This window comes from Neovison vison, chromosome 12, assembly GCF_020171115.1.
Source record: "Neovison vison isolate M4711 chromosome 12, ASM_NN_V1, whole genome shotgun sequence".
Taxonomy (NCBI): Eukaryota; Metazoa; Chordata; class Mammalia; order Carnivora; family Mustelidae; genus Neogale; species Neogale vison.
In genome coordinates this window covers 123,549,192-123,565,848 of record NC_058102.1, presented here as the reverse complement: position 1 = coordinate 123,565,848, position 16,657 = coordinate 123,549,192, and positions in this window count along the sequence as shown.

Here is a 16,657-nt window from a genome sequence, read left to right as displayed (position 1 = left end):
GAAAATAGGTTGCTATAATTACCTTTGACATCTTTCTCTTCCCTCTCTCTCCACACTATCTCAACAGAAATAGTCATTGGATCCAACTGAGTGGAATAGGGAAAAATTCAGAGACTCATTTACAAGTGATTCTCATGGAGTTTGCTTCCCTTGGCTTCAGGAAAAGTAATATCCTCCCTCTCTCCCTTTGAAAGAAGTGAGGCCAGGGAATATCCTCTCTCATAGAGGAATGTAGTGGCTCATTGAAATCTCCCTCAAGGGAATGAATGTCTCAGTAGAGAACTGAAAGTTAAATCATTTTCCAGGATAAAAATAAGAATGGAAAAGTGGCAAGCAAATGAGAGAAAGCATAAGATATTTCCACATAACAAGGATCAAAAGTCTCTCTCCCTCCAAGTCCCTAACACTTCCCCTGACACAAAACAGGCATCCTACCAATGTATATGTCATCACCTATTCACCCTATGTGAAGATTTCCAGGATAATTGGGCTGGTTGTTCCTTGTGTACTTAAATGTCCATTAGTGCGCTTAATTATGACCATAAACATTCCTTCTGATATTTTTTGAACACCTTCTGTAATAGGCTGTATCATGGCCAACTCCAAAGATGTCTACTTTCTAATCCCCCAAACTTGTTAATTACCTTAATATGGTGAGCAAAACAATGTGGGAGTGATTAACTCAAGGATCTTGAGATGGGGAGATTATCTTGGATTATCCAGGTGGGTCCAATATAACTTCAGGGGTCCTTTTAAAAGGGACACAGGAAGATTAGGATCTGAGAAGGCAGTTAGACGATGAAAGCAGGAGTGATTGTATCCAGGAAGCAAAGAATAGCAGCAACTAATAGAGGTTGGAAAAAGCAAGAAATGCGTTCTCGCCTAGAGCTTCTAGAAGAAACACAGCCTTGCCAATACCTTGATTCTAGCCCACGGAGACTGATTTTGGACTTCTGACCTCCACAACTATAAGATAATAAATGTGTCTTACTTTAAGCCACTAAGTTTGTGGTAATTTATTGTAACAGCAAAAAAGAAACCAATATAATTTTCATATCCCTTGCTCCTCTGTGGTTTCCCTTCATATTCCTCTCTTCCTGTTCTCTCTCACTGCCTTCATTGCCAGGACCAATTCTCCCTACAGCTTGCCTCCTTCCTGTCTTAGTTTAAGCTGATGATCTTATCATCAATGTGACATTAAATTTTACAGCTCTTCCTCACACTCCACAATCTTCACAGGCTGCATAGTGCCAATTCTGCCTGCCCGCCTTCTTCACCTGGAACTGGGCTGGCCTCAGTTTCACTGTTAAGTGTGAGCAAAGAAACTGAGCGGGACGTTTTCTTGTTTTTGTTCTTGTTGGGTTTTTTTGTTTTGTTTTGTTTTGTTTTCATCCTAGAGTTTTCCAGCAAGTGAAACATCTTTGTACAGTGTCTTTCTTGCAAGGAAAACTAGACACATATCTCTTTTCTCAGCAATAATGAGGAGGGAGAGGGAAGGTCTATCTTTAGTATGAAACAGAAGATCTGAAATGGATCCTCTGAGTTTATCGACTCTTCTCTAGCTCTTTCTTTCAGAATCCAAACAGTCTGAGTCAGAGAATAAGTAGATTTGAGATCAAACTGGTATTAAATCATTAGTGAAGAAAATAACTTGGTCAGAAATTGAAGTTGATGACCAGATTGTATTTTAATTCTTTGCTTTGCCTTTTTTGTTATCAAGTTTTGGAAATTGCCTTCGGTAATATTTCTGATGACTGCATAGCCCCTCATTTTTCTCTTCTAATTAAAAAAAATTAATCAGGGGTCTGTTTATAGTTGATGAAAACCAGTGCTCTAGCAGTGAAGATTGTCTTTGCAATGTTCTCAGCAGATATCACCAGCATCTTTTTAAAGGTCTCCAATAAGCAGCCTTCATAGTTAGCCAATGTTGCCTCTGGAAGAGAGTACAATGAAAAGTATAACATTCCCCTTCACTTAGACTAAGATTCTATATTACTATGATATATTTTTCTTGAATAAGTAAGTTATTATGCATTATATTATACATTATACATGTGTTTCACATATATAATTATGTTTTCTTTTGCATATTTAATTAAAGGATAAAGACATGCAAACAAATACTTTGAAAATTCTAATTTTTAAAGTAATCCATGTGCTTGCTGAGGTCTCCTGCTCTTCAGAAATGCAGTTGAACTTTGCTTAAATCCCAAATCCGAAACCTATCCTGGTCCAGAGAATTTCCCACAATTTTTCCAGCAACCTAATTAAACTCCCAGTTTTCTCTCAGCCCCCAAATGATTTAATCTTACCAAATATGAGCATGAAATATCCACCTCTTGTCCTCAAACCAAGTACTCTCCCCAACAGTTCCAGGAGTTTTAGGATTTAGATTTGAGAGATTAAGGAGAGATCATAATACAGGATATAAAGATTTTTGTCTTTCCCTGGTTCTGCCCCATTATTTTTCCCTTCTTGCATCCTCTTCAACCAAAATTTCCCTTCCTTTCTTCATTCAGGGCAAGCCCAAGCTCCATGGGGATCCAGGCTTTCAGCATGATTGGCTTGCCAAGCAATTTCCTCCAAACAAACTGATCTCCTTGAAGGGAAGCTCTAGTGAACATCCTTGATTCCACACTTTGCAAAAAGAAATGGTGAATCAATTATACATCTATCAATGTGGGATGAACATTTACTTTTTCTTTTCATCCTGACTGACTGCTGTCATAGGCAAAGGCAGATACCTAAAGTCTCAGCTATGGAATGTATTAAAGATACACCACTGTGTTGCAGAACACTGGCTGGACAATCAGAGACCTGACCCTATCACACCCTTGCCTTGCTTTTTACCTTGACCAGGTAGCCTCTCAGAGACTTAGAACCTCACAAGGTTGTCAGGAAGATGAAATCATCTCTTGCACGTGGAAATAATTTGAAAAGTGCACCGTGCCATACAGGTGTCTGTTGTGATTATTCCTGTGATGTTCATTTAAAGCAACAAACAGACCATGTGTAGTTGAACACAGTTGTGAAGAGAAGACTCACAGTTTGCACTTGATAAGCTTCCCAGATTTAGCAACATCTTGGCTGCATGTTTGGCCAGGAAACTCTGTAAAGATCTGTTTTCTGGGGGAGAGACTAAGGACTTCCTTCTCTCTTGTACGCTCAAATTCTTGAGACTGTCCTTTCTGGGTGTTTTTTTAACAAGTCCACCTCCAGTCCAGATGGTATAAGAAAGCACAGTGGCAGGACAAAATAACAAACAACAGCAATCACACTTTTTCAAATATTCATCCATTTGTATGCAATTCAGGAGACTGGGAAATGTTTGAGGACAGCTTCAAGGATAAACAAGATCAGCAAAATATAGGCTATCAGTGATTCAGATGCAGGGAATAGTGAAGTGACATTTATTTATGCACGGCTAGGATAAACAGTTTTATTTCTCAGTCAGTTCCCCAATGCTCTTCAGCTTAGACCCACAGGAGGAAGGTGAGAGGATGACAACCCCTGGAGGAGCTCTCACCAAGTCTGGAAGTAGGCCAGTCTCAGGAGAAGCAACCAGAATGGCCAGAATGTCACCTCTCAGCTGACACTCAGTCCAGGAAGCTCTGGCTTCTTTATGCCCCCAATCCTTACTGTATATGCTTAGTAGCCAGACCATCACCCTGGTAGCCACCACTGCCTCTCTCTTCTCATCATCCTGAAGTCATCAGAGACCCCCTAGTTGCTAAGCATGGTAGCTTTCCCTACCTTCTCTCCCTTCTCAAGTATCCATCATGTGAATACCGTGATCATGATTGGGTGAAGTTCTCTTGTGGGTTGGCTTCTGGGCCAGCCTCTCCTGATTCTCTGCTGTGTCTCATGCCCCTTCTGCCTTGGCAGCTCTTCAGAGGCTGATACTCCAGTGCAATGGTTAAGGCAAGGATTTGTGGTGGTTCTTTTTCTTCCTCTCTTACCCCTCATGTCCTCTGAAACTTAGCTAACTCATGGCCCTGTTTTCAATTTTGTTGCTTTTAAACACTACAGCTTCATCCTTAATTTCTCTCCCCATTTTGGTCACAATCAACTACCTCTACAATTGGGTGTCTTATCAGTATCCATGAGTCAGTCTTCAAAAATGAAACTCATTCTCTCCTTCTGAGCCTCCTGCTCCATGTTCCCTAGTTCTGTTAATAGCACCATTTTCCTCAGTCCAGTCCCTACCCCACCCATTCTCCACCCACTCCCCTAACATTTACCCTTTCTTCTGTGATCTCTCTCCATCTGTCCTACCCTTCTCCCTTCCCCCTCCACTCTCTGCTTTTCCATTTCTCTCATTAATTGGGTGCCAAGTCTGGTCAGGTTCTTCAACTCAGTTCCTTCAACTGTCTCCCATCTCTCCATTCAAACTGATTTTATCCCAGAACAAGTTCATTAACCTATTTTTTTTCTTTTTGATTATAAAACATTTCAAGCTTAAAAAGGTATGAAATATCTGTGAAAACACCAATATATTGCAAGTATTAACTTTTATGTATTAAGACATATCACATTGAAAATCATCCCCTCATCTTCATTATCACTGTGACTATACATCCCCCCTCCCTTCTCTGAAGTTACAACTACTCTGAAATTGAAAGATTTCTCTCCCACCCAATAACATGCCACAGTTTATCCATCTGCCTCCTGATTTTTTGTTTCCCAGTTTTTCTTTAGCATAGTGTGTACTAAATAGCACCAACTCTGAAAGTGGAATTATTGGGCATGTTCATCCTCAGGTTTAGTGGAAATTAATGCCAAATTGCTCTCTAAAGTGACATATCAAAATACATTTCTACCACCACCATGTAGAGAGTCTGCTCCCACAAGGTTGCTCCCTGAATCCCTGTTCTTACCACCACTTGATATTATCAGGATTTTTAATTTTTGCCAATTCAATGAAGGCAAAACTGTATCCAAATGTTGCTTCAAATTACATTTACATGGGTCCTAGTGAGATTAATAATCTTTTCATGTATTTATTGGCTATTTAGGTTTTCTTTTCTATATATTTCCCATACTTATCACTTGATTATTTTTCTAGTGAGTTATTTTGTTACTGATTTGCAGAATTTTTAAAACGTTCCATATATCAACCTTCTTTCGTTTATATGCAAGTACATTTCCAAAGTTTTTCTCATTTTAAAAGGCATATGATATCCTTTGTTGCATGAAAAATACTAACTTTAGTGAGGTCAGATCCCAAATTTTTCTTTACATTTAGAGTTTTTGAGTCTTATTAAAAAAATATTTATCTAAGTATATGTTCCTCAATTTTTAAAATAATTTTTAATTTTTTGTTACTCTTCAACACTGTCTTGTAATTCCACTTTTGTCATTTGAAATATGTGTGGATAAGGAACATCATAACATCCAGTAATACATATCTTTCAGTTGTATTTTCTTCTTTAAGATTTCTCTATTTTTGGACCTTTGGTTAAGCCATTTTTTTTTCCTGTTTGTTTTAAATTAGCTTTTCAGTTTCCACAAATTGGTTATATTCTTTTACATTAATGTATGGAACATTTCAGGGATCGTCAGTATCTTTGCAATGTTGAATCGTCACATGATAGCATATTTCTCCATTTACCAGAATCTTCTTTTGCTCTCATAATAATGTTTTATAGTTTTTAGTATAGTGAAGTGTAGTGTTTTTGACATTATTTCTTAGATTTATTCCTATTTGATATTTTAGGTAATATTGTAAATGACATTTTTGTAAACTTATTTTTAATGTGTATGTCACTGATGTATAGAAATATAACTAATTCTTTTTTTTATTAACATAATTTATTATTAGCCCCAGGGGTATAGGTCTGTGAATCATCAGGCTTACACACTTCATAGCACTCACTATAGCACATACCCTCCCCAATGTCCATCACCCAGCCACCCTATCCCTCCCCTCCCACGTCCCTCCCCTCCAGTAACCCTCAGTTTGTTTTGTGAGATTAAGAGTCTCTTTTGGTTTGTCTTCCTCCCGATCCCATCTTGTTTCAATTCTTCCTTCCCTACCCCACAAACCCCCCATGCTGCCTCTCAAATTCCTCATATCAGGGAGATCATATGATAATTGTCTTTCCCTGATTGACTTATTTGACTCTGCATAATACCCTCTAGTTCCACCCACATTGTTGCAAATGGCAAGATTTCATTTCTTTTGATGGTTGCAGAGTATTCCATTATGTACATATATATATACAACCTCTTCTTTATCCATTCATCTGTTGATGGACATCTAGGTTCATTCCATAGTTTGGTTATTGTGGGCATTGCTGCTATAAACATTCAGGTGCACACGCTCCTTCGGATCACTACCTTTGTAACTTTAGGGTAAATACCCAGTAGTGCGATTGCTGGGATGTAAGACAGCTCTATTTTCAACTTTTTGAGGAACTTCCATGCTGTTTTCCAGAGTGGTTGCGCCAGCTGGCATTCCCACCTGCAGTGTAAGAGGGTTCCTCTTTCTGTGCCTCCTTGACAGCGTCTGTCATTTCCTGAATTGTTAGCCATTCTGACTGGTGTGAGGTGGTATCTCATTGTGGTTTTGATTTGTATTTCCCTGATGCTGAGTGATGTGGAACATTTATTCATGTGTCTGTTGGCCATTTGGATGTCTTCTTTGCAGAAATGTCTGTTCATGTCCTCTGCCCAATTCTTGATTAGATTATTTGTTCTTTGGGTGATGAGTTTGATCAGTTCTTTTTTTTTTTTTTTAAGATTTTATTTATTTATTTGACAGACAGAGATCACAAGTAGGCAGAGAGGCAGGCAGAGAGAGAGAGGAGGAAGCAAGATCCCTGCTGAGCAGAGAGCCCGATGTGGGGCTTGATCCCAGGACCCTGGGATCATGACCTGAGCCGAAGGCAGAGGCTTTAACCCACTGAGCCACACAGGCGCCCCTGATCAGTTCTTTATAGATTTTGGATATTAGCCCTTTATGTGATATGTCCTTTGCAAATATCTTCTCCCATTCTGTCAGGTGTCTTTTGGTTTGTTGACAGTTTCTTCTACTGTGCAAGAGATTTTGGTCTTGATGAAACCCCAGTAGTTCATTTTTGCCCTTGCTTCCCTTACCTTTGATGATGTTTCTAAGAAGAAGTTACTGCGGCTGAGGTCAAAGAAGTTGCTGCCTGTATTCTCCTCAAGGATTTTGATGGATTCTTGTCTCACATTGAGGTCTTTCATCCATTTTGAGTCTATTTTTGTGTGTGGTGTAAGGAAATGGTCCAGTTTTATTGTTCTGCATGTGGCTGTCCAATTTTCCCAACATCATTTGTTGAAGAGACTGTCTTTACTGTCTTTTTTCCATTGGACATTCTTCCCTGCTTCGTCAAAGATTAATTGACCATAGAGTTGAGGGTCCATTTATGGGCTCTCTATTCTATTCCATTGATCTATGTGCCTGTTTTTGTGCCAGTATCATGCTGTCTTGATGATGACAGATTTGTAATAGAGCTTGAAGTCCGGAATTGTGATGCTACCAACTTTGCCTTTCTTTTTCAATATTCCTTTAGCTACTTGAGGTCTTTTCTGGTTCCATATAAATTTTAGGATTATTTGTTCCATTTCTTTGAAAAAACATTGATGGTATTTTGATAGAGATTGCATTAAACATGTAGATTGCTTTAGGTAGCATAAACATTTTCACAATATTTGATCTCCAATCCATGAGCATGGAACATTTTTCCATTTTTTTGTATCTTCCTTAATTTCTTTCATGGATACTTTATCGTTTTCTGAGTACAGATTCATTGCCTCTTTGGTTAGATTTATTCCTAGGTATCTTATGGTTTTGGGTGCAATTGTAAATGGGATTGACTCCTTAATTTCTCTTTCTTCTGTCTTGCTGTTGGTGTATAGAAATGCAACCAATTTCTGTGCATTGATTTTATATCCTGATACTTTACTGAATTCCTGTAAAAGTTCTAGCAGATATGAAGTGGAGTCTTTTGGGTTTTCCACGTAAAGTATCATATGATCTTCAAAGAGTGATAGTTTGTCTTCTTTGCTGATTTAGATGCCTTTAATTTCTATTTGTTGTCTGATTGCTAAGCTAGGACTTCTAGTACTATGTTGAATAGCAGTGGTGGTAATGGGCATCCCTGCCATGTTCCTGACCTTAGCAAAAAAGCTCTCAGTTTTTCTCCATTGAGAATGATATTCACTTTGGGTTTTTCATAGATGTCTTGGATGATATTTAGGTATGTACCCTCTATCCCTACATTTGAAGAGTTTTGATTGAGAAAGGATGCTGTACTTTGTCAAAAGCTTTTTCAACATCTATTGAGAGTATCTTATGGTTCTTGTTCTTTCTTTTATTAATGTATTATATCACATTGATTGATTTGTGGATGTTGAACCAAACTTGCACCCCTGGAATAAATCCCACTTGGTCGTGGTGAATAATCCTTTTAATGTACTGTTGGATCCTGTTGGCTAGTGTTTTGGTGAGAATATTTGCATCAGTGTTTATCAAGGATATTAATCTGTAATTCTCATTTTTGATGGGATCTTTGTCTGTTTTGAGATCAAGGTAATGCTGGCTTCATAAAATGAGTTGGGAAGTTTTACTTCCAATTTATTTTCTGGAACAGTTTCAGGAGAATAGGAATTAATTCTTCTTTAAGTGCTTGGTAGAATTCCCCTGGAAAGCCGTCTGGCACTGGGCTCTTGTTTATTGGGACATTTTTGATGACTGTTTCAATCTCCTTACTGGTTATGGGTCTTTTCAGGTTTTCTATTTCTTCCTGGTTCAGTTTTTGGTAGTTTATATGTCTCTAGGAATGCATTCATTTCTTCCAGATTGTCAAATTTGCTTGTGTATAGTTGCTCGTAATATGTTCTTATAATTGTTTGTACTTCTTTGGTGTTGGTGTAATCTCTCCTTTTTCTTCATGACTTTATTTATTTGGGTCCTTCCTCTTTTCTTTTTGATAAGTCTGGCCAGGGGTTTATCAATGTTATTAATTCTTTCAAAGAACCAGCTCCTAGTTTTGTTGATTTGTTCTACTGTTTTTTTTTTGTTTTTTTGTTTGTTTGTTTCTATTTCATTGGTTTCTGCACTGATCTTTCTTATTTCTCTTCTCCTTCTGGGTTTAGGCTTTCTTTGCTGTTCTTTCTCCAGCACCTTAAGTGTAGGGTTATGTTGTATATTTGAAAACTTTCTTGTTCTTGTTTCTTGTTTCTTGAGAAAGGCTTGTATCACTGTATATTTTCCTCTCAAGACTGCCTTGCTCTGTCCCACGGATTTTGAACAGTTGTGCTTTCATTATAATTTGTTTCCATGAATTTTTTAAATTCTTCTTCAATTTCCCGGTTGACCCTTTCATTCTTTAGAAGGATGCTCTTTAGCCTCCATGTATTTGGGTTCTTTCCAAACTTCCTCTTGTGGTTGAGTTGTAGCTTCAGAGCATTGTGGTCTGAAAATATGCAGGGAATGATCCCAATCTTTTGATACTGGTTGAGTCCTGATTTAGGACCGAGGATGTGATCTGTTCTGGAGAATGTTCCATGTGCACTACAGAAGAATGTGTATTCTGTTGCTTTGGGATCAAATGTTCTGAATATATCTGTGATGTCCATCTCATCCAGTGTATCATTTAAGGCCTTTATTTCCCTGTTGATCTTTTGCTTGGATGATCTGTCCATTTCAGTGAGGGGAGTGTTAAAGTCCCCTACTATTATTGTATTATTGTTGATGTGTTTCTTTGATTTTGTTATTAATTGGTTTATATAGTTTCTCTTATTATGTGTTTTTTCAGTATCTTTTATATAAATAGAGCTACTCAGAACTCCTATTTCTTCTGTTTTCCTAGAATCTTTTAAAATATTGTCTAAATTATTAAATGTAGCATTAGAAAGTTGGTCTCTTGTATCTCCCAGTTATCCTTCTGTTGAGAATTATGTGAGGGTAGAGCCCAGTTTTTCATTCCTGAAGTAATAATTTGTAATTCTTTTCTTTTAAGATTTTCGAAGAACCAATTTTAGATTTTGTTGAAATTTTATTTTAATTTTTTATTGACATATAATTGACATGTGACATTATATTAGTTTCAGGTTACAACATAATGATTCCATATATTTTTATTACAAAATGATCACTGCAAAAAGTCTAGTTAATATCCATCATTTCATATAATAAAAAATTTTTTTCTTGTGATAAGAACTTTCAAGATCTCTCTTAACAACTTCTAAATACACACTATGGTATTCTTAACTATAGTAACCATGTTCTACATTATATCTGCAGGACCTATTTATTATATACTGGAAGTTTGTTCCTTTTGATCCCTGTTTTCTGTTGCTTTGATGTATGCTGTTATTTTTACTATTTACCTGTTTCTACTTTCTTTGGGTTTGTTTGTTTTGTTTTTTTTTTTAAGATTTATTTATTCATTTGAGAAAGAGAGAGCACAAGCAGGGGGAGAGGCAGAGAGAGAAGGAGGCAAGGAGCCTGACACGGGGCTCAATTCCAGGACCTCGGGATCATGACCTGAGCCAAAGGTAGATGCTTAACCAATTGAGCCATCCAGGCAACTCCCTCCCACCAAGCTTCTTAGGATAAAAGCTGAACTAACTCATTTTTAAGCTATATTCCTTCTAAGAAATGCATTTAAGCCTATAAATTTCCCCCTAAGCCCTGATTTCCCTATATCTCATAGTTTGAAAATCATTTATCTTAAGTACTTTGTAAATTCTATTTTTTGATCCTTGAGTTATTTACGAATGTATTGTTTAATTTCTAAATAGTTTGATGTTTCTTTAGTTGTTTTGACATCAAATTCTAGCTTAATTCTTCTGTGGTGAAATAAAATTATATACATTATTTTAATTTTTAAAATTTGTTGAAACTTCCTTATTGACTCAGATTTGGAGATGTTCAAATATCTTTTTGTTGTCAGTTTCTAATTGAATTTGCTAGGTTTAAAGGAAATATTTTGCATGATTTCTGCTCTTTTAAATTTCCAGTGTTTTCTTTCACAGTCTAGAATATCTTGATTAAAGTTCCATGAGCACTTGAGAAGAATTTTATTCTGTTACTATGAGTGGAGTCTTCTATAAATATCAATTAGATCAAATTAGTTCATAGTGTTGTTTACATCTTCTTTATTTTTGCTGATCTCCAACTTGTTTTATTACTGAGAGAAAAGCTTAATGTGTCCCCTTATAACTGTGGCTTTGTCCATTTTGCTCCTCACTTTTATAACTATCTGCCTTATATATTTTTAAGCACTGTTGTTAGATGTGTACATATTTTGGCTCATTATGTCTTATTGGTACTTTGATCCGTTATTGGCAAATAATAATCTTTTTCCTTCAAAGTATTCCTTGTTATATATATATACAGTTTTTGATCTGGATGAACATTTTTATTTTTCTGTCAAATACGGTAACTGAGTTCCACTTACAATTATTTAAAATTATGGACATTGGGGAGAGTATGAACTATGGTGAGTGCTGTGAAGTATATAAGCCTGATCATTCACAGACCCACACCCCTGGAGCTAATAATACATTATATGTTAATAAAATTTTTTTAAGAATATATAATATCAAAACTGAAAAAAGAAAAAAAAAAAAAAGGTCAACTGGAGAAACAGCTATGGCTTTCCTGCAGAACCTGTGGGCTTCCCCTGATAGCTGCTTGGAGGAAACAGTATGGAGATAATGGGTATTCTCCAAGAATGCTGTGCAGCATCTCACACACTGCTGGTAAACAGTCTCAAAGTTGAACTAATTCCCATAATAGGGGTCTTCAATGATGAATTCATTCTGTGGATCATAGCAAGTAGTTCAATTTTAGTTTTGGAGTTTTTAATTTGTTTACTTTTTCTACTCAAGCCTCTCAGATTGCTTTCATCCATTCATAGTATATAATTAAAAGTGGCAAAGTCTTCCTTAATGACCTGCAGGGTGATTCATGGAAATACCATGCTTCTTCATGCAATTCTGTCCTCAGATAATCAGGAGAGTTTCCTTTTTATAAAGTCAACTCTCTGATATCAATATGGTTACTTTAGCTTTATTTTGATTACTGTTTGAATGGTTCTTTGTATATCTTCCTTTTTCCTTTTACCCATATACGTCTTTATGTATATAGTGGGTTTCTTGTAGGTAGCATAGAGTTGGTTCATTTAATTTTTAATCCATTCAGAGAATCTCTGTCTTTTAATGCATGTACTTAAACTATTTAATATTGAATGTAATTATTGATATTATTAGTAAAAGTGGACCATATTTCTAGTTATTTTTTGTTTCATCCGTTCTTTTATTCTGTCTTCCTTTTTCTGCTGCCTACTGGATTGCATATTTTATGATTCCACATTTGCCTTCACTATTAGCTTATCATTTATAACTCCCTAAAATGACATTTTTCGTTTCCCTAGAGTTTATATATACAACTTTAACCACAGCCTCCATGCAAAAATATACATTTTCACATATAGTGTGATGAATTTTACATGAAAGTGCTCCCAGTTATTCAGCTGAATCTTTTATACAATGATTATCATATAGTTTTTAATGTTAGCTGTACACAGTACACACAACACTAACACACATCACTACTGTTTTTGTTGTAGAGAGAAATTTTCTATTAGAGCAATTTAAATAAAATAAGTTTCATATATACATCCATTCATGTCATTTCCAGTGCTCTTCATATTTCTGTGTAGATCCTAGTTTCTCTCTCATGTATTTATTCTGCCTGAAGAGGGTCCTTGAACACGTCTTACAGCACATGTATTTTGGTTACAAATTCACTCAGGTTTTGTCTAAAGACTTCTTTATTTCTTTTCCATTACTGAAAAAAATTTCATTAGATATAGAAATTGAGGTTGACAGATTTTTTTTTAATTTCAATACTTCTAAAGATCTCAATGAACTGTCTTTTACTTTCATTTTTTTTCTAATAGTAAATCTAATGTAATTCTTAACTTTGTTTCTCTGGATGTGACGTATCCTTTTTTTCCAGATACTGTCAAGACTTTGTCTTTGGTGTTTAGCAGTTGGAATGATTGGGTACATTTCTTTGATATTTATCCTCTGAGTTTCCTGGAGTTATGTTTTGGTATCTTTCACTAGTCCTGGGAAATTCTTTTTCATGATTTCTTTAAATATTTTTTCTGCCCCATTCTCCTTCTGATATTCCAACTATATACATTTGGACTGTTTGATATTGTCTATTGGGTACTCTTTCTTTTCCTACTCTTTTTGCTTTGTATTGTGTGTGGGTAATTTCTACTGGTCTCCTTTTTTTTTTTTTTTTTTAAAGATTTTATTTATTTATTTGACAGAGAGAGATCACAAGTAGGCAGAGAGGCAGGCAGAGAGAGAGAGAGAGGAGGAAGCAGGCTCCCCGCCGAGCCGAGAGCCCGATGCGGGACTCGATCCCGGGATGCGAGATCATGACCCGAGCCAAAGGCAGCGGCTTAACCCACTGAGCCACCCAGGTCTACTTTTGATTCACAAATTCCTTCCTCAACAGTGTGAAATTCTTCCTGTTGGATGAGTCCATCAAATATATGTTTTATATCTGTTATGGTATTTTTTATTTCTGTATTTCAATTAATTTTTTCTTACACTTTTTACTCCTTTCCTGAATACCCCCATCCATTCATATATGCTGTCTTCCTTTTTCACTATTAATCATAAAAATATATTAATCATTGTTAGTTTTGTTATTTTAAAATCCCTGTGTGATAGTGCCAGTATTTGTATATTGGAGTCTATTACTATTGATTTTCTAAATGTGTGAGATTCTTTCTTGTCTCTTTATGTTTCTCCTACTTCTAGTTTGAAGATTAGATATCTTACATTGTGTAATACTGTGTGGCATTAATAGCATTTATACCTGAAAATGGGCACACTTCTTTATTTGGTAAGTTATTGGGATAAGGACCAAGTGATTGTAATCATGACTTGCCCTGTATTTGGGTTTGTTTTTGCTGTGATTACCATTTTGTGCACCCCAGAATTCAAATTCCTTTGGTGTCAGTTTATGCTTGGCTAGTCACTGAATTTCTGGAGTATTTTTAATGTTTCTGTTCTTTCATCAACCTAAGATTTTGCCTATGATCTCAGCTCTCTAATACATTCAGGAAAGGTTATTTCATAGACTAGTCATTTTTTCTTTTTGTAAGGATGGTAGCAATATTCTTTCCAGCTTTCTCCATTATAAGCAGAATCCCTGAAAACTTGATTTTTAAGTTTCTTTCAAATCACAATGTTCTGCTACAATATCAAGACCAAGAAATCTCAGGAAAAGATTGTCCAGAGAACTCCAAGATTAGACAATGGATTGATGTGCTTTGCAAATTTTAACTGTGTGGCCACAATTTTAATATATGCAACCATGAGTTATGTGGATCCAGTAAAAAAAATTATTAACTAAAATTAGTTATAATGGTTAACATTTATATAGTGGTTAAAATGTGCTAGGCACAGTGCAAGGTGTTTTATATCTCTCATCTCATTTATTATCTTACCATTATAGGATAGGGACTGATGTAATCTCCATCATATACAAGAGGAAGTAGGTTCAGAAAGCAGGTAATCTGCCCACTATCAAACCACTCTGAACTGTTCTGTGATGTTCCAGAAATCCCAATCTTGACATTATGCTGTACTCTCATTTTCCTATTTTGGGGTCATTTTTTTCTCTCTCTTGTGAAAATCACTCTCCTTACATGTTTTTCTATATTCCTTTTTTTGTATATTTTTTAAAGGAGATCATGATTAAGAGTTTGGCAAAATACCTTACCTATCACAGGTTTTGACTTTATTTTTCTCTTACAGAAGATTGATGAGTTGTGTACCTTTTAAACCTTGTGTACTATTTACTGCCTGATATAAAGTTAGGAAAAGTTTGGAAAATGGGATACAGAAAAATTCTCTTTTTTTATTCTGAAACTGTCATGTTTCTCTATTGGTTTTAGAAGATTTGGCCTGCTCATAAATTCCATCACTCTCTTGCTGCTATTTCTGTCTAGCAAATTATTTCTTTATTCACGAGGCAATAAAAGGTCACTGGAAAGAAGAATATAATATTCACTCTCATAAAATAAAGTTAAACAGTAGTTAGCATTTATATCTTTCCACTGTAGTAAACAAAATATGGTTTATTTGACTCAATGAAGACCTATGATACCAAAAAAGATAAATCTAATGATTTGTTTGAACACAGGAAGATAAATCTTGCAAAGCATGCCCTCAGTGATGACATGTTACCATTGTCCTAGTTCTCTGTAAAATTAAATAGAAAGGCAAAGCAGACTTGGCTTCTTGTTCCAAAACATCCAGATCCTAGTCCAGGATTATAATGTAAGAGAACCAACTGAATAAGTACAATTCATTTTTTTGTTGTTGTTTACTTGCTTTGCTTTTTTATGCTACATATTGAAATAAGATTGACATGGTGTCCTGTATTTGCAAGAGAAGACAGAAAAAGGAAAGGTCAATTGTTCTTTTTAATTTGCTTTTAAATCAAGGTTAGTTTTCTGATCTTTTGTCATAGATGCCATGAGATACTTTTTCCTTTTTTAGTTTTTTAAACATTCATGTCTATGGTTAAAAAATTTAGCAAGTGCATTATTAAAACTGAATTGGGAACTTAATATAAATACAAATTTCTCAGTTTTCCAAGACTCCTTTAAATTTTATTTAGAAAATAGATTTTACCCGAAATTAGCTTAAGAAAATGATTCTTTATAGTTTGTTGCCATAATTAAAATAACACAACTAAAATACAGTTAGTGTTTTGAATAATCCAGATACCAAAATAATGCATTCTTCCTTATAAACTGCAGAGATTTAAACATTTTATGCAGTGTTCTTTTCAGTAGGAATACAGTGATTTAAAAAAAAAAAACTATGAAAGCAAAGAAAAGAAAACCAATAGAAGTAAATGTTTCAAACTATGGAGGGCATTTTTTGCACCTTATTTACCAATCTAGGCATCTCTAAAAGTTTTGACACTTCTTCATGTAATAGTAAATCTAGTTTCAAAATGTGCTAATTTCTGCTATAGTTATTTACCAAAAAAAGGAAAAAAGAAAACCCATTTAGTATTACTTTATTGCTTAGTCTTTTATTCCCATTTCTTTTTTATACATTTTGCCTCTCATTATCAAATAAAAATCTGTCTCATGCTCTTATAAGGCTTTTATAAATGTTCCCTTCATTGAACAGTAGAATGTGGCCTTTTCTTTTTATCTAATTAAAACATTGCAACCTGGGGAAACTATCAGTTAGTTCTCAGTAAATGGCACTTATTTTGATCTCCTTTGGTATAGCAAGAAAAATGGTAAAGTGAACAGAAATGTCCTAGTCCCTAAAATTAGATATAAACCCACTAATATGCAACCTACAGAGTCTTCTGGGCTAGAAATGGCACTCCGTAATTTATTTTGACATAAATCAACTTGCTTTCAGTCTACAGCTCAGCTGTGCTAAGATCAATTTTCTAAGGAACTTAACAGTTCAAGATTGTTCATGCTTTCTGGAATCCTACATCTGTATTTTTGTAACTCTGAAGTTGGAGTCAAAGACCATATGTCGTGATACAACTCCAGTACTAAGTAGGCTTATCATTCTGACTACCATTTTGTGTTCTCTTTTATACGCTGCAAAGCCA